Below are 24,051 nucleotides of genomic sequence, written 5' to 3'. Positions count from 1 at the left end.
ACTCGTGTGTTTCTCGTCTAAAGTTTACTGAAATGGCAAACGTTAATAACACCATTATCTGTGGTTTCAGCCAATTTTTCAAGTATGAGAAGGATGTAAGTCATGTTTGTCCATTCTGTATAGACAGATTTCAAAGGGAGTCACACCAATAACAGAATATAATTCCTTTGAGTGTGACAATATTTTATCTCCATCACGGTGGCTCCTGTACACTCTTACAGTGCGTTTCACCTAGGTACCGCAACTCAGCGTATGAGACGGACACAATCCACGTACGAAACACACAATTAGCTTGGTTATCACGGACACATTTCAAAGCCACCGACTCGTCGATTTATTACAGTAAACCAGCATGGGCAGCCGCTGTCTAGACTGAGAGATAAACAGTTGACCAGACTTGATCTACAATGTAACTTTTTCTTGTACAATTTCAGCTAAGAGTTCAAGAGGTGAAGGTATTCTCAACAGAAACTAACTAAAAAGCCATACATTGTAGATCAATGTATCTCTCAGTCTAGACAGAGCGGCTGTCCCATGCTGGTTTACTGTAATAAATCGACAAGTCGGTGACTTTGAAATGTGTCCGTGATACCCAAGCTAATCGTGTGTTCTGTACGTGGATTGTGTCCGTCTCGTACGCTGAGTTGCGGTACCTAGGTGAAATGCACTCTTAGTAGCTCAGCTGAATATGCAGATTCCCAAACAATATTAAAGCGTACATGGTCTTCCACTCTACTGTGTATGATTGAAATGACAAAGTCACTATATCTTTTCAAATCATTTCAGTCGTTTTTTGTTTCATATGAGAAGTGTTTTAAATGTTCTGCCCACTAAACCATATTGAATTTTCAATCATCAGAGCTGTATTTACACTGTGGGTGTACACATAACATGTAAATATGCTGATGTCATAATTTTTGGCATGAACCATAAATTATGCCATCAAAGTAGTTTTGCATCAGTGCGGTGCACTCTACAGCGTGCGGCGGATTTGCAGTCAGAAAAAATGTGACAACTAAACTCTGTTATTGAACCACTGTTTTTTTAAACGGTTAGGGATTTCAGTAGCTGAGCGGTTTTGACTGTGATGTCTTCGCTAGGTGACAAGGTGCAATATGCCGTGAGTTGGAATCCAGTCGTGAATTTACCAAATTGTTATATCTACAAGCAGGCAGGGAGAGGAGATCGGACGACTCACAATCAAGCATGTTTCAATGAGCAGAACAAAAATGAATAGTTTGCTCATATAAAACAAATAAAACTGAAATAATTGAAGATGGGGACTGTGTCCTTTTAATGAATATCTGTTAAGCTCATAATCTGTATTAATTGTTTGTATCAATTCAAAATATTGTCGTCTGTCATTTAAATTGACAATTGAAGTATCACTGAACTGAGATATATTTGATTCCACGTTTGTCTAAACAACAGAAAGCAGTGATTGATTTCACAGATTTTGAAGGAATAACTAGTTCAGTGGGATTGCAAGAAATGTCTTTGTGAGAATTCATCTTGAGACACATATTTCTGCTAATATGCAGTGTGCTCAGAAGGTTATATCTAATTGGTCGATTGTCCATATTCACAGCAACTTAGGGAGTCTATTTGTATTACTCAGAGACGGTCAGATTCTGCCACTTTATTTTAGACTTGCAGAGAGAATTATGATTTCACCATATCGTCAAAATAAAAAAAAATTCATTTTCCCAAAGATTTCATGCGGAAATTGCAGTCATCTTGAATTTCAAACATCACTGATTAAAACAGATGCCATAACACTTAGTTTTCTTGAATAGGATCAGGACAGAGATAAAATATAAAAAGTTTCCACAGGTGAAGAATAAACAAAAGTGTCAAACTATTATCTTCTTCCCAATGCAAACATTTTTTCCCATGGTATAATTAGGAGCATGAAAGCAAATCTTGGGACTTGTTTACCTGCATCGTTTTATACCCTCTGTCCACAATATGGAGAGATTTATTTCGTGTCTCAGATCATCAGATGTACTTTTCGGTTCCTGTTGTCAACAGTGATTTCAAATCCTTCAGTCATGCAACAACTAAGAAATATCAAAACAGATTCACTCATTAAAGCTATCTGTAATCATAAAAAACAGCAGTTTTCTACACTTTCCCAAAACACTTCTAGCCCCCCCCCTCCCACCCACTCCCTCACAATTTCAGTACTTGAGAAATTCAGCATAGTAAAGTTGTCACATGTTTTGTTGAGATTTCACTTGAGTCAAGACATTTTCAGTACAGCCAGAGCAATATCAGACACATTGCAGGGTTGCACTCAATGAAATTATTAGGACACTCCAAAATTTACAGACAGTTTTTTTCTTCGTGTAAGTGTCATAAGTGGCACTTACTCAACACGCAGTAAAACACAAGAGTTTTGAGATGGCGTCAGTTTTGGAGCAAAAATCACAGAATCATGCGACGTACATACAGCTTCTCTCAGTATCCTTTCACCGATGTAAATTACATTTCATCCCTGTTGTTTTACAAGCAGGGATAAAGATGGAGGGGATTGGGTGACTGTGTTGAAACACAGGGCGGACTCATTTAAATGTCTCGGGGTTTCGTTTTAACTACGAGAAATTTACTCAAGCTAGACCGCGGCAGTTTGAACAGGTTTGGCAGATTTTTACAACGCTGCTGTGAAGTGGAAGGCTGAATAAACACCACTTCAGACAGCTCTCCAGCGTCTGCAACCTGCACCGTTTGCCAAATTTAAAAATTTCAAGACAAAGGAAATTTATGGTTTTGGCGCAGATGACAATTCACAAAGTGCTTCGGTGTCTGTTTCTATACACTGCGCAGTCAACTGAAGCTGGCAACGTGAAACACGACTCTACTCAAGCAACGCAGTAATGCGCAGGAAAGCTTCGATAATTCAAATGATCACATTGCCATGAAGTATGCTGCGTATTTACATATAATATTGATCCATGAAGAATAGGGTAGAATAAAATATTTTCAAAATTTAAATCTTAATATTTCACGACTTAATATAATTCACAGTCACAAATTTCCCCTGACATTATTGATAGTTTTTCTTTTGAACATTTTTAAATTTTACTTTTGTGTTCCCTTTTAATGCCCTTTTTCATAATCTCTGATACTCCAGCTAGGTCACATAGGAATACAGGATGCTAGGAAATAGGTGGATATACTTGATTGTGGCTGGTAGGAAATCATACCAGCTCTACATGTAGTCCCTGGATTTCAATACACTTGTACTTTTAGGATTAGATAAATGGCTACAGAAGCACTTGTATTGGTTTCGAAAGTGTCTCAATTTAAATTCATCTTCATAAGAAGACATGTGAGAACATTTTACATTTTATCAATCTGTTTCAAGATATTAGATTCTATTTTTGAATCTTCAATTCTTCCCTGATCGTTTTTTTATGATTTAGACAAGACTGAACACTGCTGGGCCAATGCCAAACTATTGTACCATTCAACATTAACCTAGGGGGTCTGGGTGCATTCATCAAAGACGTCCCTAGAAAAGCGCTGATTTTCATTTATCACACGGAAGATGGCACCCCGAGTGCTCGTCAGGTGTCCAACACTGCAAGCAAATCAGACCATGATGGTGAGCTGATCTGGATGTGTCTAAAGCATATCCCATAATATGAATCCCATGGTAATAGCCAACCAGATTTGTTCAGTAGTTTGTAATTTCAGCAGGTAGTACAGCAAACCAATCATCACATGCCAATGTGTGATGCTCAGTTCCCAAGTCATCTATGCAATGTGTTTGTACACCTATCTTTCCCAAGCTGGCATAAAATGCTAAAGCCTGACTCCAAGAGAGGAGTAGCAACCACGGAAAGTTGTTTCGTTTCAGAAAAGGGATGAAAGGAAGATGACGATACAAAAATATCTGGAATGTGATGATCAATTGAAAAGTTTTGAAAAAAGTCTTTCGACATTCACAGTGATCGTATGCTATTAACTAGCTTGTTGGTTCAATAACTTACCATGGGAAGAAGAGTGGATGTAAACAGTAAACACCTTAGAGTGAGGGGGGTCATCCAATCTGCAGCTTTGCGATGTTCTTGTTGATAAATATTGCCTCTTCCGAGAAACTGGCGATGAATGTTGAGCAAACGTTAAGCAAAGTCAGCATTTGATGCAGGTTCCTTGTTCACCATTATTTTTTAGCTTTCCAATCACTTCATTACTTTGCTAAATCATAGACAGTAGAGGGGAACCCCCTCCACTGGCTATGGCTAAATACACTTTGCTTGCATCCCTTCTTTTACATGAAGTTGCTCTGCCGTGGTTACCAGTTTCAGAACAGCCACCATTTTAAAATTTGGATATGCACAAGGGATGTTGGGATATGTCATGCATAGCAACAGACTCATCGTATGGGTTACATACGCGCAGCTGCAGACGGGATGACCCCCCTTCCCTTTAAATAACCAGGATGGGGCTTTTTTAAATCAATCCTCACTCAGATTGGCATTCGGGCTGCAATGTCAATCAGATTTGGTGAATCGGTTGAGCAATACTGAGGCCAGTCGACAAAAAACCCCAACACTCAATGAATAGATACCATGGTAAAAAGCCAATATACTTTAATGAAATATACAAACTAATAATACTACACACATGATCAGCATGTAAATTTCTAATCTCCAAAATTAAAATGTAGCAAACAAAAATATACAATTAGTGTACGAATTACATTCACTATTGTACAACATTCAGGATATACCAGTAAGCCTGACTCAATGTAAATTAAAGATGTATACATCGATAAATAATGCAAAACCTGTGAAATGGCATAAACAGTGTTATAAATCCCGATGAAAAAACGCTTAATTTGATTGGTAAGTTACAAAACACTGCAAAAGTTTGACGTGGAGGTGAAAATTACCAGAGACAGGAATGAACAATCACTTATTAAATTTTATGCTGATCATCAATGAGATCAAAATATAACAAAGTTACTTACAGCCAAATGTAAATGAATCAGGACCAAATGCAATCTGAAGAAAACAAATTATAAAGTACACTTTCATAAAGCAGACTTTAGGGGTCCATAATAACCTAAGCTCTTCCTTTCAGGTGATTCCCACCTCAAAATTGAAAGACTTCAACTTTGCTCAACTTTTCTTCTCACAAATTTTCAATCACTCTCTTTAAAAATCAGGGATAAAAATTAAGGGTTCCCCTGCAAATGTTAGTACTTGAGAAACAAATCACCCAATATGTAACAATATTTGAAATTCAACATGGCTACCACGTCTGTGTTATCTCTATGAAGGGAAACAAATTCCCAATTTTCACAAAGCTAAGCTTGTAAGATTTTATTTACCCCATAAGCTTCAAAGTGATCCCTAACAAGGAGTATGCCAAAAGAATATTTTTAAAGTGGAAGAGTCCTACTATCTGTCCCAGGGGTGCGTTCTACCTTACGTAAATGAATACACTATAATGCCTATGACTGCCAGCATGTTCCACTGAGAACAAACTCAAGAAATATGGCACATTTCAGTATAGGGGGAACTTCGCATGGCAGCTACTACACCTTAAAAGCAACGGCTTTATAAATCTTGTGGTAGAGCCCGATCTGAACAGTGATGGATCGAGATAGGGGACATGCAAAATGTTCGGCAATCTACGTCTAATCGCTGTCCCTTTTGCCTAGCTGGGATAAATGTACAGCCCTTCTGATTGACTTTGGCATCCACAAATAGACACACTCACACGGACTATCGAGACTGGCTTCCCTGAAGACATACTGACAGTTTTCACAGCATCCTCCCTGATGAATGTCAAGCAGTAATTTACTTAAAGCACTGGACCAGCATAGCTGGGAAAAATAAATCTCTTGAAAGTAAATGCTACTTGAACTCAATGATCACGGCAAAAGGTTCCCAAAGGATAGACGGATTGTGCTCATCATTTGTCTTTGCTTTTTTTGACAAGTGACTGTAAGAGACTCGAGACTTGACATCTGAGATCATCATATCTTCTTCAAGTTAAGCTGCTCGCTCACCCCAATACCCAGTGAAAAGGTCCGCAGCCATCATTGATAAGAATAGGTTTGGGTCAAACCATGATAGTGAACGGGTTAAGCTGTTTGAATTTTACCTGATTGTTTCCATTTTGTCCCCTGGTGTTTATTATGATGTACTCTAATAAGCATTACCCGTACAGAGAAAAAAAAATTTGCTTCATCAGGAAAATCACCTATAGATGCGAGTGCTTGCCCTGCTGATCTGCAAATAAGATCACAGACCGGCTTTGGCACACGTTGAATCTGCGACATCTTCTTGAGGCATTGTTGAAATTTTTGAGGTAGATCCACACACGAGTCTTGGGGATGCAGAAAGTGAAAACACACACACACACCTTGGCTTCATGAAGTCCTTTGACAGAACCATCAGGTGTGTGATCAGTACTGAACTGTCTCAGCATGTGAATAAGGAGCTGGAATGCTGTCACACACTTGATTACGCTTCAACTGTCATCCAGATTCCATTAATACAATAGATTCTGTCGAGTAAAAAAACCAACTGATTCATCAGTAATGGTTGCCAACATCTGCGAAGGAAAATGACAAAAACGAAATCACAAATGTTGAACATTATCGTTTTAGAGATAGTCTCAAAAATGTGAACTTTTGACCAACATGCAATAGTTCATGAACCTGAAAAACTGGTTTGAAGATGGTGGCTTCTTCGCAGTACAATGAACAATGAATAAATTTCTGAAGATATTACAACATACCAGCAATTGACTGTCACAGTCTCCTTTGGTACTAATTTTAGCATAGACCCTAGAGTTTTTCTCAAGAGTCTACGATCTCAGTGATGTCTGTCTTCCCTGTACATATAACTGGCAATCACTTCCCAGGACTGAATCTGATAACTTTCAGTGTTTTCTTTTGTTTTCATCGTTAACCCTTTCACTACCGAATAATGAAACAACCCTATTGTTTTCTATGGCAAAGTTGGACCTCTGCACTCAGATATAGTGGTGAGAGCTTTACTATTTCCATGCATTCCACATATACCAGGAGATGGAGCAAAGACTCCAATTGGTGATAAGAAATTTGTTTTACACTGTTTTTCTTTATGATTGAAGGAAAAAAGGCAAGTAATTGGTGAAATCACAAAGCAAATCCGAATGTCTGGGTACCTGCAAATTAATGCTTGTAGCTTGTGATATGTCAAGCTCTGCTTGACTACAAAATATTGCTGTTACAAATTATAAAGTGGGAGGGGGGTGTATAACCCATTTCTTTCACAGGAAGAGCTGTATCGGTTTGTGTATTATGAAATAGGTGTTTCCTCTAATTTATGATGCTAGGTATTCTGACGGTTTAAGATTTAAGACCCTGAAAAGGAGCCTGCAGGAAAGAAAATATTTGAAGCCCACACTTAATGTTTGCATTTTCAAGCCGTTCCTATGAGTGTCCACGTGCTTTGTATGCAGTGAGCGGATCACTGTTTGGCACCCCCAAATCCCTGCATTACATTCTATTGAGTTCAGGTGAGGGATACGTGATCCAGATGTCACTATTGGCTCTCCAGCAAATCTAACCAGACTCAAGACAATAAAATTTTGCCATCCAGACTTAACTCCCAGACTTAAAAGCTTTTCCTAAATTATGCCAAGTGACGCAAGCGTGCAAAGTTTATCACCCGCAACAGGAATTTAAATAAATGAAATCGATGATCCTGCTAGCATGACCTAGCAGTTTATATTAGGTGAGAATGGCTGGTGTGGGAAACTTATGAGACCATTTAAACTGACATTTTCAAGCGGAGGTCTCTGTCGTTTGATTTCATTAGAGTCTATTATTACCAGCACACCGGTGTTTATGCGACGATTATTTACAATATTGTGATGCAGGACTCAAACGTTTAACTGCCAAAGAACTCAAATCTCTTTCATTGGTTTGTTTGTCCCTTGATAAAGAGCAAAAGCTGACTGAGGTGATCAGGGTCTAGGAGATAGAGATGACGAAAAAAGGTGCCAAATTGAGAAAAATTGGTTTGATTTAGGATTTAATGACGCTAGATGACTTTGCATTGGCACAAGGTGACGGTGAACGATGTCCGACTCAAAGAAAGACTGCGCGGCGGATTACGGCTGTATCATTTCGTCAATGGCTTGTAATTTGGAACGGCGGAATTCTCTCCCAGTAATACGGTGGGCGCATGTCTCAATGAAATTAAGTAATAAAAGGGTGAATAATACAGCAACTGGCTGGCAGCAAATCATATATATTTTATAAGAGTACAGTAGCCGGGGGCATTGCACCCATCATTGTCTTGTGCTAACCTAGGCATAAATGCAACATTAATATCACTAGTTTCACACCCTGGCTGACAGAGCAACACTCAAAGGCATTTGCGCAGTAAGACACTTGGATTAGCCGTTTAAAAAGCTCTCCATTCCCCGAGGGCATTTTTTAGAGCGCATGAACTATAGCCTCGCCAGGAATTAAAACTGCAGTACGTTATACAAGCGGCGCTTCACGGCTAACTATCTGCTCAAACACGGCTAAGAAAATTAAGTGATCAATCACGGGCTCTGCAGCGTTTGGGGTAGCATTACATTTAGCACTGATCACTGATTGTGTCCATATTCCCAAGCGCAATCAATAAAAAGAACTGCTCCCTTTTTTTCCCCACCCCCCTTTTCTCTCCACACGTTTCTGCCAACTGCATTCATTTTACAGCGGAGATTTATCGCCACGTATAAAAAGAATTACCGATGGAAAATCTGGACAAATTAAAATGTATGGCTGTTCCCCTGTATCTCGTGATTAAAGTTGACCAAGACTGGGACAATAAAGTAACATTAATTGTCACCTTACACAATATCATTAAGATTGCAGGAGCTGCCACCAGCTGCCCCCTTTTCTTTTTAGGAATTACGGCAATTGTATCAACAGACGACAGAGTGTCAGTGAAATTGCTGTATTACATGCCCTGATGCAAATCTTCTGATTGCTCAATATTCTATGAGAATTTGACGATGACATGCGTACATACCAGGATTGGGTGTTAATGGTTGAAGGGAGTGGTCAATGCATATTTATCTTCCATATGACCTGAATTTTACATCAATTATATAAAACTGTACATTATCTCTGACGTTCCTCTCTATCTAAAGAACATTTTGTTTGCTGTTTATGATAAAACCAAACACGGCACGTCAGTGTCTTTCATTTCAAATCTATTTTTGAAACTTTAGAACGGCTTACTTTCATTTTCAGATTTTAATTGATCACGCATTGTTGATAGGTGGTCCGGTGCAGCGGACTTCATTACTCTTGGTTGTGAATAACCAACAGCTATAAGGGCAGCAGAGTCACTGGGACGGGCATTTGGTTTCTGCAATTCATGTTAATGGGACCCGTAGTCCATATATAACAAAACCCTGTGCTGAACAAACAGAAAAAACCTCAGTATTTCATCATTAACATATCAATTTGACACACTTTACCAAAACCTTCAAACAAGCTTACATTTTTACACTTCATGTGTATCTCTACTGAATAGACAAAAAACCTGGAATTTGAATACAGAGTGAAGAAAAAAAACCCCAAAATCATTTATGTAACAAGAATAGAAATATGCAGGCCCCTATATGTGCCAACACCCATAATTTTTTTTGTACGGATCACCATCAGATCGCTTTTTTGCTTTGTATTTGCAGATGAACTGCAGAAGCCGCGCCATGTCATTTTATTTGGAATGCCAGACCAATTAAATATTACATGAACCTCTGAATATTTTATTATATTATATGTTTGAATCCATAATGACTTTCAAAAAAGTGCACAAAAAAAATAATATTTAAAAATTCAACATTGGCACTTATGCTTGCAAGTACAGAGTAAAGACAAATTTAATTTAGGATGTCCAGACAGATATGTAAAGCTGGAAGGTGATTCTTTGTGTGAGACATGATAGGCATGGGGTCTCATCAGCTGTCATTGGATTATACATTAATTGGTATCATGAGAGGGGCTTGCTGTGCTCTCTACATGCGACAAAAATCAATATTCTAAAAATTGTCGCAGTCCGGGTACTGCCCGGCACACACCGCACTCATGTAGTTCCAGTTTAGTTTTCCGTTTTCAATGCTAGTTATACGAAAGAATAGATTAGCCTCCCTGCGTGTTCTACACTTTGCGGTAGGTAGAATAATTCTCCCTGTCCATATGAGTAAAGATGCGTCTCTGTAAAACTGTGCGGTGGATAAGTATGGTCGGCTGTTTGACATATATCAAACTGAGCACTCGGCATAGAACCTCTGAATTCACGCCTGCAATTTCTTTTACCCGTCTATCTCAATTTTTTCCACTCAATCATGGTAGGCAACGTTATGAAGAGGCAGGGGGATGTGATTATGATGCTACGCTGGGTGGCATATTTTTTTTATTCTTAACAATCAAGGTGCATGTACATTGACACCTCCTGATTGGCTGGTTGAATCGCTACTGTTATGATGGCACGTGTACAGCCTTGTTACAATGTGTAAAGTTACCTTTCAACTTGACTGACAAGACTGATGTCAGTTCACACGCCTTTCACGATCGCTTTCTATTTCATCAGTTTACGGACAGAAAGAACATCACATCCAGTATCGATAATATACCTTGATTAAACAACAACTGAAGATAAAATCGGCTTCATCAGAGATATTGGAAAATCCTGACAGCCTCTGGCACTGCATTCACGGATGAAATATTGTGAATAGTACGTTGCCTATCCCACTTCAGAAAAACCATGAAAAGAACAAAAAATACATGGGAGTAGTTTTCTCCGTCGACAACGGTAAAACCTTTCATTGCCAACCTAGATTTTCATCACTGTGAATATGGGTGCACAAACATCTTTACAATCAGGATGATGTATTTCTACTGGGGAAATGAGCTTTATCACAGGAAATTTACCAACTTTGCACATATCAAGTAGTCCTGACAACGGAAAGGGATACTGAAATATGCCTGGTAGCCGGGTAGCGCCACGCTAAGAAAATGCAGCAGATACTGAATTATGTTGACAAGAGAGGTAGTGATTGCGATGGCGAGTGACATAAACCCACGGGTGCAAAGAGAACATAAAATTAGGAACAACAGAATGAGGAATGCGGGAGAAAAAAAAAATCAGGTATTGTCAAAAGATTGACGAGAAGTATGAAAAATTAATGAGAATGGGTGAAATTTTGTGACAGAATAATCGACCTGAATTGGAAAACCTGTTTGAACAAAATATAACCAAACTAAAATACACTGAATAAATACGGACTATAAAAACAACAGGCAAAGTAAAGGACATAAAAATGACAAAGAATTTATTATGCAATATCAGACAGGACAAAAACTGGATTTTGATATAACACATTTGGTTAATCATATATCAAAAAAAAGAAATTAACAGATCACAAGAAATAAATTTTAAATGGAAACATGCAAAGATATGAAATATGTCTTTATATATCATCCATTATTAAATATTCTCTACTAGTGAGATTTCATCAAATCATTCTGACCCAGCATGATACATTTTAACTTGGCAGTATGCTTGCTCTATAAACCCTGGTATTTTCATACTGATGATAGAGGCAATGAGTCAAACTTCCTCAAGCAAAGGATGAATAAAAGCTGAAGACTTTTCTCACAGAGGCTTTATCCTGAGGGATCTATTCCTGTAAATTAGGATTTTTTCTCCAGTCATTCTGTAACATAAATCAACTTGGCATCATAAATGTATGTCGACTTTCTGGATTATGGTGATTCGAAAATGGTGTTTTTAAGACCCAACACAGTTTTTAAAAGGAAGACTCCACGTCAATATGGGTTAAATGTTGTCCACAATAGATCGGAAAGATATCTGATAATGATGGTAAAGATATTGCGACTTTAATTTTCTTAACAAATTTGTCCTATGGGCGTCTGTCTTTATATTTAATTTCAACAAACACTAAGATTTCTTCTGATATATATATATATATATATATATATATATATATATATATATATATATATATATATATATATATATATCTCAGGATTCAGAAACAGTGAGCAGCCTGGAAATTCAGTTTCTGGTAAACTGGGGGATTTCTCACAATTGTCTTTTACAATGGCAGATACAGGTACACCCCTTGGCGAGGGTGGAATGCATGTGAAGCGTTTACGAAAATGTGGAGTTCAGAGATCAGCCAATTGAAGTTCAAGTGTGTTTCCACGGTTCAAGGTCAGGGACATGGCTGTCATCAATGAATGCTGATGTCACCGTCGATCGATTCATCTCACCTCACTCCGACACATTGCAAGATGGAATGCAAATGAGGATCCAGTGAACACACACAACATGTTTCTGAATGTATAACATCTGCATAGACATTGTACAGAAGTAATCTATTTTATCCGCTCTTAACGCTCTTCCAGACCGGTGATGGAAATCTTTGTATGACTCTACGTAATCATTTCCATACCATATGCCAGCATGAAATTGTGAATGCAAATCTTTAACCTAATTTCGGTTTAAAAAATCACTGCCGTCTTGAAAAGCTGCGTTTCCATCATAAATTATGGAAGTATATGCATTTGCTGTAAGCCATAGAGAATGCACAAATAAACAGGTATGGTCGGATCAAAACCCTGCCAGCAGGCCATGCACTTCTTTTACCATTGCTCTCCTTGTCTATGACTGCTCACCAGGAATATAAACTTCAAATTCAAACAACTGCATGTAGCTACTCTGGCTTTCCGTCAGACGTTACACTGATAATTACAAAATATGATAAAAGGGGGGTTAATTAAACATCTCTCCATCCGAGTCAAATTTGAAACCACTTCTACTTGTTTTGCTGATCCACAGTCAGGTGGCAGATGAATTGTTCTTTGTCAGATGTCTCATCAATAGTAATGATGAGTTATGCATGATCGGCAAAATCAGCCAGGCCTTATCTCCCGATGTGACTCAGTCCAAGTCACGCATCATTAAGTAAATTTTCAGCTACACAGACCGGTGGATTATTAATGACGGCGCTTTGTGATCGAGCTATCTTTACCTGTCGTGCAGTTTTCCATCCTCAATCTCCTTATTATTTTTTCCCTTTTTTCCAGAGAAATTACTTTTGATCAAAGATTAGCGATGTAATGGTGGGAAGTTGATGTTCATTTGATAAAATTGAGAGACTGTATAATTGATTCCCTAGATGGTTAATCTGAAATGGATCTCGGAAACCTTATCATCTGCTGTAGAAAGATAGTCCAGGGCCCAGACATGTGTCCCTAGTTCTGCAAACCTAGAGTATGGCAAAAGAGGATACAGACAGACAGACAGACAGACAGACAGACAGACAGACAGGCAGACAGACAGAAAGAAAGAAAGACAGACAGAAGACAGACATCATAGTCTTCTTTTTTCCCTTGTACCGTTACAGGTAAAGGGCCAATAGCTGTAACTTTTGATAATTTTTTTGATTTTTTGTTTTTATTCTGGTTCTACTCCCAAAAGCATATTGAGACAACGGGTAATCAGCATGTAAACTCAGCCTCTACATGTGTAGACTGCATTGTCTGTAATTGTTGAAAAGTGCATCCTGGTCCAGAATGGAATTCTAATGTCCACAATATTAAACTGAACATTTTACACATACAGAAGTTGTGTTGACAAGCTAAGCATCGGGCATTTCAACATGTTTTTGAGGAGAAGAACAGTTAAGACCTGACATATAGAACAAAAACAGTGAAGAAATTCATCAATAGTTACAGCAATTGGCTTTTTAATGTCAGTTCTCGTTGACAGCTTGCATTGCATTTTATACAAAGATTCTTCATTTCACTGCCATCATTTCCTAGTGATTCCCTGGCATCCCCCCTGCCCCCCCCCCCCCAAAAAAAAACAAAAACCAGAGATCAAAGAGTCTTGCCCTTTGTACAAACCAACACACATCGTTCTGCAATGTACCGGGGTATGTTGGATTTTCAATACTCAGTGAAATACTGAGTTAGTGAAAACTGTATTTCAAACTTTCAATATTTCATGTTTGTTAGGTTTACTAATTATTTTTCTTGGCAACAAATCACAAAATAATCTACAAACGCTAACCTTCTTGATCCAAGGAATACCACTACGATACCCTTTTGCTGTACGCCATCTTTCATTTCATTGTTTACAATAGTTTCTTAGCAAAGTTGATGGACTCGGCCGACGGTTCCATACTGGATCATTGACAACTTTACTATGTTACTACACAGACTAAATAAAATATGAACAGAGTGCAATGGACTCCACAGCTTGGAAAGACAGAAGGGTGACCAATTTACATAAAAATACATAATTAGGATATTCTTTGGTACAGTTATTACCCTATGAACAGATTGCTCCAAAAAACTGAGAGGTGGCCCACCCCTAAAAACCTGTGGAAAACCCTGGAAGGAATGTCATCTCTACAAACCTCTTCTTCAAACCAAAAAACACAGGAAAAAACTTTTTAATAATGTGTTCATATGATGCTATATTACAATTTAACAATACTTACATGTATATTAATAATGTGTTCATATGATGCTATATTACAATTTAACAATACTTACATGTATATTTTTGCCTATATTTGGAAAATAACCCCAAGACAGGCATATTCTAGAATTTGTCTACAAAGACCGGTAAAAATCACAACATATTAACAACAATTACCAACAAATTACATGGTCTTCAAGAAGTGGACAGTAATTCATGAAATGCTGTTGTTTATTTCCATACCTGTATTCATTAACATTTTGTTTCTATTTTGAAATCACGGCAAATTTCTCTTTCAAAACATTTGTCAGGTGGCTATGATGATTGTCAACATTTGATGGGAAAACACGTCACAGAACTTCTGTAGGAGTACGATTTTTTAAATCTGTTTCAAAGGAACAAAATCTTTCCGCTCTCATTAATAATATTGAAACATTTTTGATTGCAAAAGTTCGGAAGTGTGTGTTCAACACACTGACTCACGACCGCATCTTTGTACAATATCATACGTAGGTATATTCTACTATATATTCATACCTGAGTAAAAGAAAAAAATGCTAAGGATCATGGGGGCGCAGATACCGTGTTATCTCTTTATCATCTGTCAGTGTCTTCATTGGACTCATCATCATTTCAGAAAGATCAACACTGACCTAAATAACCGGTTATTTGAAGACAGGTTTATGCCCTGCTTGCAGAGTTATAATCACAACGGTTAAACTGTTCATTTCTTTTGTTGACAGTGTCAACATAACAACACATAACAAAACATGTACATCTGTGGACAACACTGGAAATCAGAAATAATATGTCACTAAAAGATTGTAAAACTGTCAATGTTTCACGTCAATAAAAATACGTGTAATATTGGAGAGTGACCCGACAACTCATTTAATATACTTCAGAATGATAATCGAAAACAAAACAGCCTCCGTTGCCGAAGGATCAAGGTTCAGCGTGGTCAACTCAAACTCATCTTATTACCAATCTTATTTTTCAGATGGGTCTGAAACCAACCTTTGCATCAGGATGAAATAATTGTCTCACTGTTGTCTGATACCACACCGAGAATATGTGGAGGTCAAAAAAAGCAGACCTGTAAAGCTGTGTCCAGTCTAAACCTTTCATCAGCTCGTCCCATCCTTGGATTTACATCCTAATTACTGGAATTAATCACATGGAATTTTAATGGACTTTGTGAATTGTTGGAAAAGGGAGCATGCCATCAGTATCACTGAAATTTAATTAAAATCCTGCAGACAATGGACACACACACACAGATTTATGACCTGCAGTAAATTACTTTGGGTGACAGAAAGGGAGCATTGGTTGAAACGCGCGATAAATAACGCCTTGAAATGACAGACGACCTGATAGAGGACTGGTGTTTAGTAAGTAATCATGTCATTTTGGGGGATATTTATCGCACTTTACCATCGCATAAAAATTAAATCAGCATGAGGGAGTGAAATGACTGATATGGCAGGATATAATTGACAGAACTCGCACAATAGACACGACACCATTACAACAACGTACAGGAAAACACCACCTGCTGTAATCAAAGTCAATCATTATTGTTGAACTTTCATTTTTTTTTGTCTGACAATGAATTTACAAGCCTATATTGAGTGGTTTTTTTAAACTATATTTTTAGTTTCTGGTGAAATTAATCAAAATTGATTATGCTCACCTAATTTTTTTCAGTCTCATCAAATTATTGAGAGAACAATGCTTTGTTCGTAACTTCATTGTGAGAATGACACATTATCTCTGACGTTACCGAGAGAACAATGATTGTCCCTGACTTTATTGTGAGAGCAATGTATTTTTCATGACTTTGTCAAGAGTACCATACATTGTTCATTACTTCATTGAGACAACAATACATGTCGCTGACTTTATCGAGACGACAATACAATGTCCCTGACTTTTATTGAGCGATCAATCCATCCTTCATGACTTTATTGAGAAAAAACTACATCGTTCATGACTGTCTCCTTTTCTTCATTCTATGTATTACAAATACTATCAGTCATAATGCAGATTATATTTTTTTAACATAGTTTGAATATATGAGCGCCAATCATCAGCTTTTGGCGTGTGAAGGTGGCAGAAATCTGAAGGGGACAAAAGCTGGAATACTTTATTACTTTTGTTTAATTAACTAATGCATTTTCTTGTTCTTCTATTTAAGGTAGTATGCACCTCGAAAGTGAAAGACTTAAGGCTATTGTAGGGGCTATTTTAAAACACTAACCGTGTAGTACCTTGTTTTCAGAGTTTGTCATTTTTTGTTGCAGTAGATGGTAAAATGCAGTGCAGGGGGAAAACCGGATATTCGGTTGCCGTGGCGACAATTTCAGGGTTAAAAATATGAGGAAATTTGTGGCAAAGATATCTATTGAACGAAAAGTCATACAACAACCGAATTTTTTCTGTAGCATTCAGATGTATATGTATTACAATATGAACCTAAATCTATGACTGTATAAGATGTCAATATAAATTAAATCATAGTCATCTCGGTAAGATTGAAAAATTAATAAATTTCACAACTTCCGTCAAGTTTCTACTATGACATGATTGGATGACCTTGTTTTTGAGATTTATTTTGTAAAGTATTTAATTTCACATATGTTGGCTGATTTTCATTGCATTCCAACCATTCTTTCAAGAGTTATTACTGCCACAAGAACGAATGCAGTAAAAAACACAATTGTTAGGAGTATTGGATTGAAATGTTTACAACATAAAGGTGATACTCATACTTCATGCAAAGTTTACGACCTCAAAATAGGGTATTGGACAAGTTTAAATTGTCAGTTAGAATTCTATTTACAAAAGCCTGGTTGTAATTGCTTTCTAAGTGAAAAATGAACTGTTAATTATCAAAAAAACATTGATTTTATAATCAGCATGATAATGAGATTCATGTGAGATTCTTTACTTGTTATGTATATGGACACCATAATAACGTCTAATACGGTTTGTTTTCTGGTTTAATTGCTATACCTGAATGAAAATCTTCATATGCCTTACAGTAATATCCACACAAATATAAAACAGAATCATTTGTTGCAAATTTCTTCCCGATTACTCATTGATCTGGCTTTTTTAGACTGCAATTAGTCTCAAACTCACAATTTCCACAACGCCATATTTTTACCTCTGAAAAAGCTGCTTCAATAAGCAAGCAAATGGTCACTACTTCATACATGATGCCATAACTCAACAAAGTTTTTAGGCAACCAATAATAGCGATTTACCTGTTTTCAATATATAATTAGACTAAATAAAATTTGACCAGGGGTCAGTGGGAAAAAACGCGATTTTTCTCGATTTTAGTTAATATTTTTTGAAGAATGATATAGCTTATTTGAAAGTATACATGTTGAGGGTGACAATGAAGGAAAAAAATAAAATTTGATTTTTTGAGCATTTTGACCGACATTAGCCCAGACGATAGCCTTAAAAAACTTTTGCTCAAACTTTCTTCAATGAAACTTTCAGCCATTCTCTTTCAAAATCAAGAAAAAAAAGTAAGAGGTCACATGCAAATTTTGCTGTGAGAGAAACAAACTGCCCGACATTTAGGTACTGATATTTGGAATTCAAAATGGCCGTCATCCCTGTGTTATCTCTATGGGGCAAATAAAATTTATGATTTCAACAAAACTAAGCCAGTGACAACTTTATTTACTAAATAAGCTTCAAAATGAGCCCCCAAAAGTGGTAGGCAAAAAGAATATTGTAAAAGTTTGAGTCTGAATGTCTATCCCGGAGGTGCATTCTACCTGAAAGTATTTGGAATTTCAAAATAATAGCCATACTAACACACTGCATTAACTACAATGATGCTATGTTAGTGTTGACAAAATGAACAGCACTGATCATGATTTCAGGTTTGTTACTAAATACAGTTGCACGCACACAATATTGGACACCACTGCTTAAAATTTGGACAAGTTTTATTGTTGCATGCATAGATGTTGTTGCAGCTTGTAGTCTGAGCCATTAATTATGACTTTTAATATCAATTGTAACACCAGCCGGTTTCATTTTCCTTGTTCTGGCAGAAAATGCAGACAGATTTTTATTTTTGCATATTAACCCTTTGAGCGCTGTAAATTTTCTCACCAAAATTATAGTGTGCAACATTTTATCAATTTTGTGAATTTTTCTGTAATTTTTATGACAATTTTGGACCAAATGTACATCACATTTTATTGTGTTCAGATTTTTATCAAAATTTTAGCAAAAATTATAATTAAAATTGACTAGTGTATATTTTGATATAGGAGACAAAAATTGACTTTGGCACTCAAAGGGTTAATGAAAGAAAAATGATGTTATTTGTGATCAGCGCTATTTTTAGTCCAGACTAACGTTCAAAGAACACTTGACAAGATTTGGTGAGTAGACCAAGAAATACAATTTATGAGACAGAGAGAAAATTTGCTGCGAAATACAAATACAAAATACAAATACAAAATACAAATACAAAATACAAATACAAACAAGAAACTGTAGAATACACAAAAATACTAATACTTGATATAAGAAAACACTTACACAGACATACCTAACCAAAAATACAAGAAACTGGTTAAATATTTATTGCTAGAGAATGCCATGATTCTGCTGAGAAAAAAACATCTTTTCATGTCATCGTGGCATTCCAGGCATTTTTTTAATGATAGAGAAGACAGTGTTTAAAGACAGAGCTACTGGTCTGGGGGGCTAGACGTTACAGTTGAAATAGCAATTACATTTAGCACATTGGTGGGCTGTACCATGGAATATGTTTTAAGTGAAATTTTTAGAAAAAAAAAACTGCCTCCTAGCTTCCAACAGTAAGGAGCACTCATATCGTTCCAGCCTGTGGCTACTCATGTTATTTTTTCCTCGCTCAACTAACTCTCCTCTCTTCTCCATGAGTTAAGTGTACCTCGCAGGCATCTAATGGTCCTCTCAACTGTTCATTTCTGGTGAGCAAATCTTGAGGGCTGTTTCATTATTCAGTTAGCATCGAAAAGCGTTGGAAGAGCGAGGCAGTGGCGATGGAAAAGTCACGCACAGCGCGAATGCTGCATGCGTCCGCAATACTCGAGTAGGATAAATGTTTCGTCAATAATAAGACTGGGATAGAGTGACTGAGATTTCCATTTTAAGCCGGAGAGCTCTTATATTTCCCAGATTGAGTAGGGAAGTATTTTTTTTCACAGTATTTGTGATTTACACCGAATGAATGAGTTATGAGAATGCTGACAGCACCAACTGATATTTCTGACACTCAGACAAAAATGTGTTTCAACTTAAGCTATTCTTTAATACAAGAAATACATGATTACAGTAACTTGAACAATTTTTAAAATCTAGATCTGGAGGCAGGCTTTCATCATTTTTTTTTTCATATTTTGTCATATTCAAGATAGAAATAGTAGCTTATTTCACATTTCACTTGCAGTCTTGCCTGTTTGCATGTATAGCACATGCATGTACTTGTAAAATCTCCTGTTTAACAAAGAAAAACCCCCATTAGAAATACAACACCCACTGGTTAAATTTAATCCACCATTCACACATAAAAATTATCAATACTAAAATTTCACGCCAGAGAAATTCAGTTCCTGACAATATATACTCTATATTCTGGCTCCATTTTGCACTTCTGTCCACAAAACTTTTATCACTGCTGACCAAACACAAAAGTCTGCCCTTAAAAAAAGGCATATTTCACTTCGACAAGAGCGGAGGGTTGATGGTTGCTGGGATGGTGGTGATGGTGAAGACAATTACATTCATGATGAATTTCTGTAAAATTGGACAGAAATAACGTACCTGTTATCGTTTGTTTGCAAAAGACAATTTTTTTTTCAAAAGTAGTGTGAAAATTTAAAATATTTTTCTAAGAAGCTTTATGGTTATACAAAAATAATCCCCATTCTTTTCTTTGCTGAAACAACTCTGTTTTCCAAATGTTTCACCGCATATGGTTATAAATAAATACAGTTTTGAAAGCTGCCCAGGTCACAGCAGACATTTACACTGTATTATTCACCAAATTTTGCTCTTGTGGTGGTGTCTGCCTTCCCTATGACTCTTTTCCAGACAAAAGTGCTCTGGTATTCTGACCCTTTCCCCCCCGTTCAAAGTTTGCTGGTCCATCCATGCTCTATGGAACAATAGGCAGGTGGTGAAGGAATTAAATTTGCAGAGAATTTCCCTTCACTAGTACCTGATCTGCCATATGTCTACCTTCCAACTGGTGCGTCACCATTGAAGATTTACGATATGAATAAAACGGTTTTCTAGGCAGACTACAAGCAAAGTACTGTATGTTTTCAATTGCTATCCCTAACCCTACACTCAATGACTCCCTGGATCACCAGTGATTAATATGAAAGATTCTCTGTACCCACTAATCTTCATATTTGACATTGGTAGAGCATTGCGTTCCCATTCCCTGCTATTCAAAATAGCTCAAAATAGCCCTATCACAAATGACGTCACATTTTCTCTCATTAATATGCATAAAATTAAATATTTGTCTGCATTTTCAGCATGAACAGCGAAAAGATAACCTGCTAGTGTTACATTGGCTACTAAAAGTCAAACTCTTTCGTATGAATTTATGGTTTTCACAACAAGCTATACAACAACAGCCGCGCATACAAAAACAAAATTTGTCCAAATTTCAGGCAGCATTGTCCGAAGTCGCGCGCATGCAACTATATTTATTAACAAACCTTAAATCGCGATCAACGGTATTGGAGCCTTTTTCAAACTGCTTTGTCATGAAAGACGTTTTCCTAAAACTTTAAAAGCGGCAACCATTCTTTAGAAATTGCTGTGACACCTTGACTTGCAAATTTGCTGATATATTTTTTGTGTTGATGCATGCAATGCAAATAAGGGAAACACTTTGGCGAATGTTCCTACACGGACGGCAATGAAAACAAAAATTGGAACTTATTTTGCAAATTTCAGTGAAAGTTACTGATGCAAAGAAAGAGCGACGTATAACACAATATTTTGGTTCAGTGGTAGACTATACATCACTCATCAATTTGAAATGTTCAAAAAAAAAATTTTTAAAGCAGACTTGAATATTTTGTATTTCAAAATTATCAACTTTTACGTTTTGTGTTAAGCCTTGATACTGTGTTTTCAAGCAATTTGAAGTTGGTTATAAGTACAATCTCTTGGTGATGCAGTCTGTTTTGTGTCTCGCCTAGTTACCATGTCACTATTACTGTAGTGTATATTTTCCATTCACGTAAGAACAGACAACCTGATTCAACTGTATGGCAATATATTCATTCGAGCGCAACAGAAGCACGGCATGTCCCCGTTTTAGTTTTTTTGACAGCCATACCATAAATTAACACATTGGGCCTGTTTAATCAGTTGCCTTCCAACACCAGTTCACACAAACACCAGTGCATTCTGGGAAACGAGAAGTCAGGCAGGCCGCCATGCACACTCAGGCAAACTCGGTTGCCAGGAATGCCTGCATGGAAACTCTCAACATTCCTGACAATATCCCTGATAGTTGCCTTGGATTCAGAAAATATTACGCCATAATTTACCTTGATTTGAATCAACTCTGCAAGTCTGGCAAGTCGGACTGCCGCTGTGAATCATTATAAAACGGCGATAAAGTAAAAAGCTGCACAGAGATAAATATTTGCCATGCTTGGTTCACCTGTTTTCACGCTTACATCGAGGAAATATTAAAAATCAGCCTGCTCCTCCAAGCCCTGAATAATTTTGAAAAATTTTCCTGACGTACATACTCAGTTATTGCAATGACTCATAATTTTACACAGTCTTCGCTTCCCATTTTTTCCAATATCATTTTGCCACAATTTATATTCCGGGCAGCAGGGTTTTTTTTCGCAATTAATTGTTGCTACAGCAACTTCACGTTTTGAGATATATTTATCACTAGCGTAAACAGTTTGTAAGTGTTGATGAGTGGCCAGTCTACTCTGTTGATACAGATACAGTTTTTTTTCCTTTTAAAACCTTTTTTTTGTTTAATTCTGACTTTATTCCAATGAAAAACAACAGAATATAAATATTCCCTTGCGGTTTTATTAGACAACTGTCAAATATTACAACACTGTATTTTGTGAACACTGGCAGTTATAGGGATCGTAAACTGTTATATCATCTGGTTGATATATGTGAAGGGAAAATAGGATGTTTTGCGATAAATGTGAATAATCTAAAAGATGGCTATTACACATAAAATACCAGATGTTGGACTGGAATATGCATGTTGTCTCAATTATTGTAAATCTGGTGTATCAGTGTTAAATTTCATTCCGTGGAAAAAGAACATCATCCTGGAAAACAGGGGGAACCGCAGATAATGAAATCTGACAACACAGCACAGTGTTTACACGGCCGTGTATGTATTATTTTGCCTTGGAGTGATCATCAATATCGTCAGAATGACAGGCCCGGCTCGGGGCAGTGCATCTTGCATTAAAAAACACACAGATGACTTTGATTGCCATATGTATGAAGATTATAGCAAATTTTCCATGCATTAACGTACCAGAGACAATCTGTTTTCATTAAAGCAGAGAGTGCGATCACACATCCCAGTGTTTTCGATTCTTGCAAGCGTGTCTGGGAAATTTTGATCGTCACCGCGATTCTAGGGTGACGCGGAATAAGTACATGCTGGAAGAAAACATACCATTAGCACTGATCGGCATTGTGACGATCTATTTAGATGGAATGACTGATGTGAGATGTACACTTTCTAATATAAATTGCATTCAAGCTTTGGAAATTAGACATGTACGCGAAAAACGCAGAAAGGTCAAAGTACTGATTGGCTATTGAAAATCTATGCCTGAAATAACAGCTTAATAGAACCAAAAAAAAATGTGTAACTGTAACGTATGTCTAACTGATCCTATATCCTGTAAATTGGGTAGAAATTACTTCACTTCAGAATGCTACTGCGATTCATTTTAACAGAATTTAACTGGCACGAGTCCTTTCATGTGACTGCTTTCAATACAAATATGTTTCAGCATTGCAAGGATTTTTATTACCATGTAAATACCTTTAACTGAGAAATCGAAAGACATGAAAGTCACAAATGTGGCACCACACATTTTGTTCAGCATTTCATAAACTGGTTGGAAATTATCGACGCGAGGAGACGTATGTCTCTCTTACACCTTGGCGGTCCAGTTCCACGTTTAAAACATGAAAGCCATCCCCTGTGCAAAGGACTGCCCCCATTTGCTGCAAAATCACTCAAACTCAGCAAAACATCCCAACACGTGACAGAAGCAAATGTGAAGCAAAGAGATCCATCTATGCACAGTTAAGAGCATTTGCGAAATACACCGTCGGGTTAATCTTGAAAAATGATTACATGTACGAAGACGCATTGGACACAGATTTGTGGGAATTCTGAGGAAAACGCTGCTAACAGAAGATCATGATCAATCAATTGGTGAAAGGCTTACATCAAAAAATGTGTTGACGT

The 24,051-nt window shown here is 37.1% G+C and overlaps 1 protein-coding gene across 3 annotated transcripts in view; it reads right to left on the bottom strand.

Moving 5' to 3' along the window:
* Positions 1-4,569: 4,569 nt before the first annotated feature.
* LOC139135100 (uncharacterized) overlaps positions 4,570-24,051 on the bottom strand; it is a 38,816-nt gene continuing 19,334 nt past the window's right edge. The window contains exon 4 of one of the 3 annotated variants that reach the window (XM_070702333.1): positions 4,570-6,573. The gene's annotated coding sequence lies outside the window, so the exon portion shown is untranslated. Of the gene's footprint in view, positions 6,574-20,207; positions 20,346-24,051 lie in introns of those variants that run through there. The other 2 variants (XM_070702334.1, XM_070702335.1) reach the window with 2 other exon arrangements.

The sequence above is a fragment of the Ptychodera flava genome, chromosome 6, assembly GCF_041260155.1.
Source record: "Ptychodera flava strain L36383 chromosome 6, AS_Pfla_20210202, whole genome shotgun sequence".
Taxonomy (NCBI): Eukaryota; Metazoa; Hemichordata; class Enteropneusta; family Ptychoderidae; genus Ptychodera; species Ptychodera flava.
The sequence above is the reverse complement of the archived record's forward strand: the minus strand, read 5'-3'. Positions and strand labels throughout refer to the sequence as shown.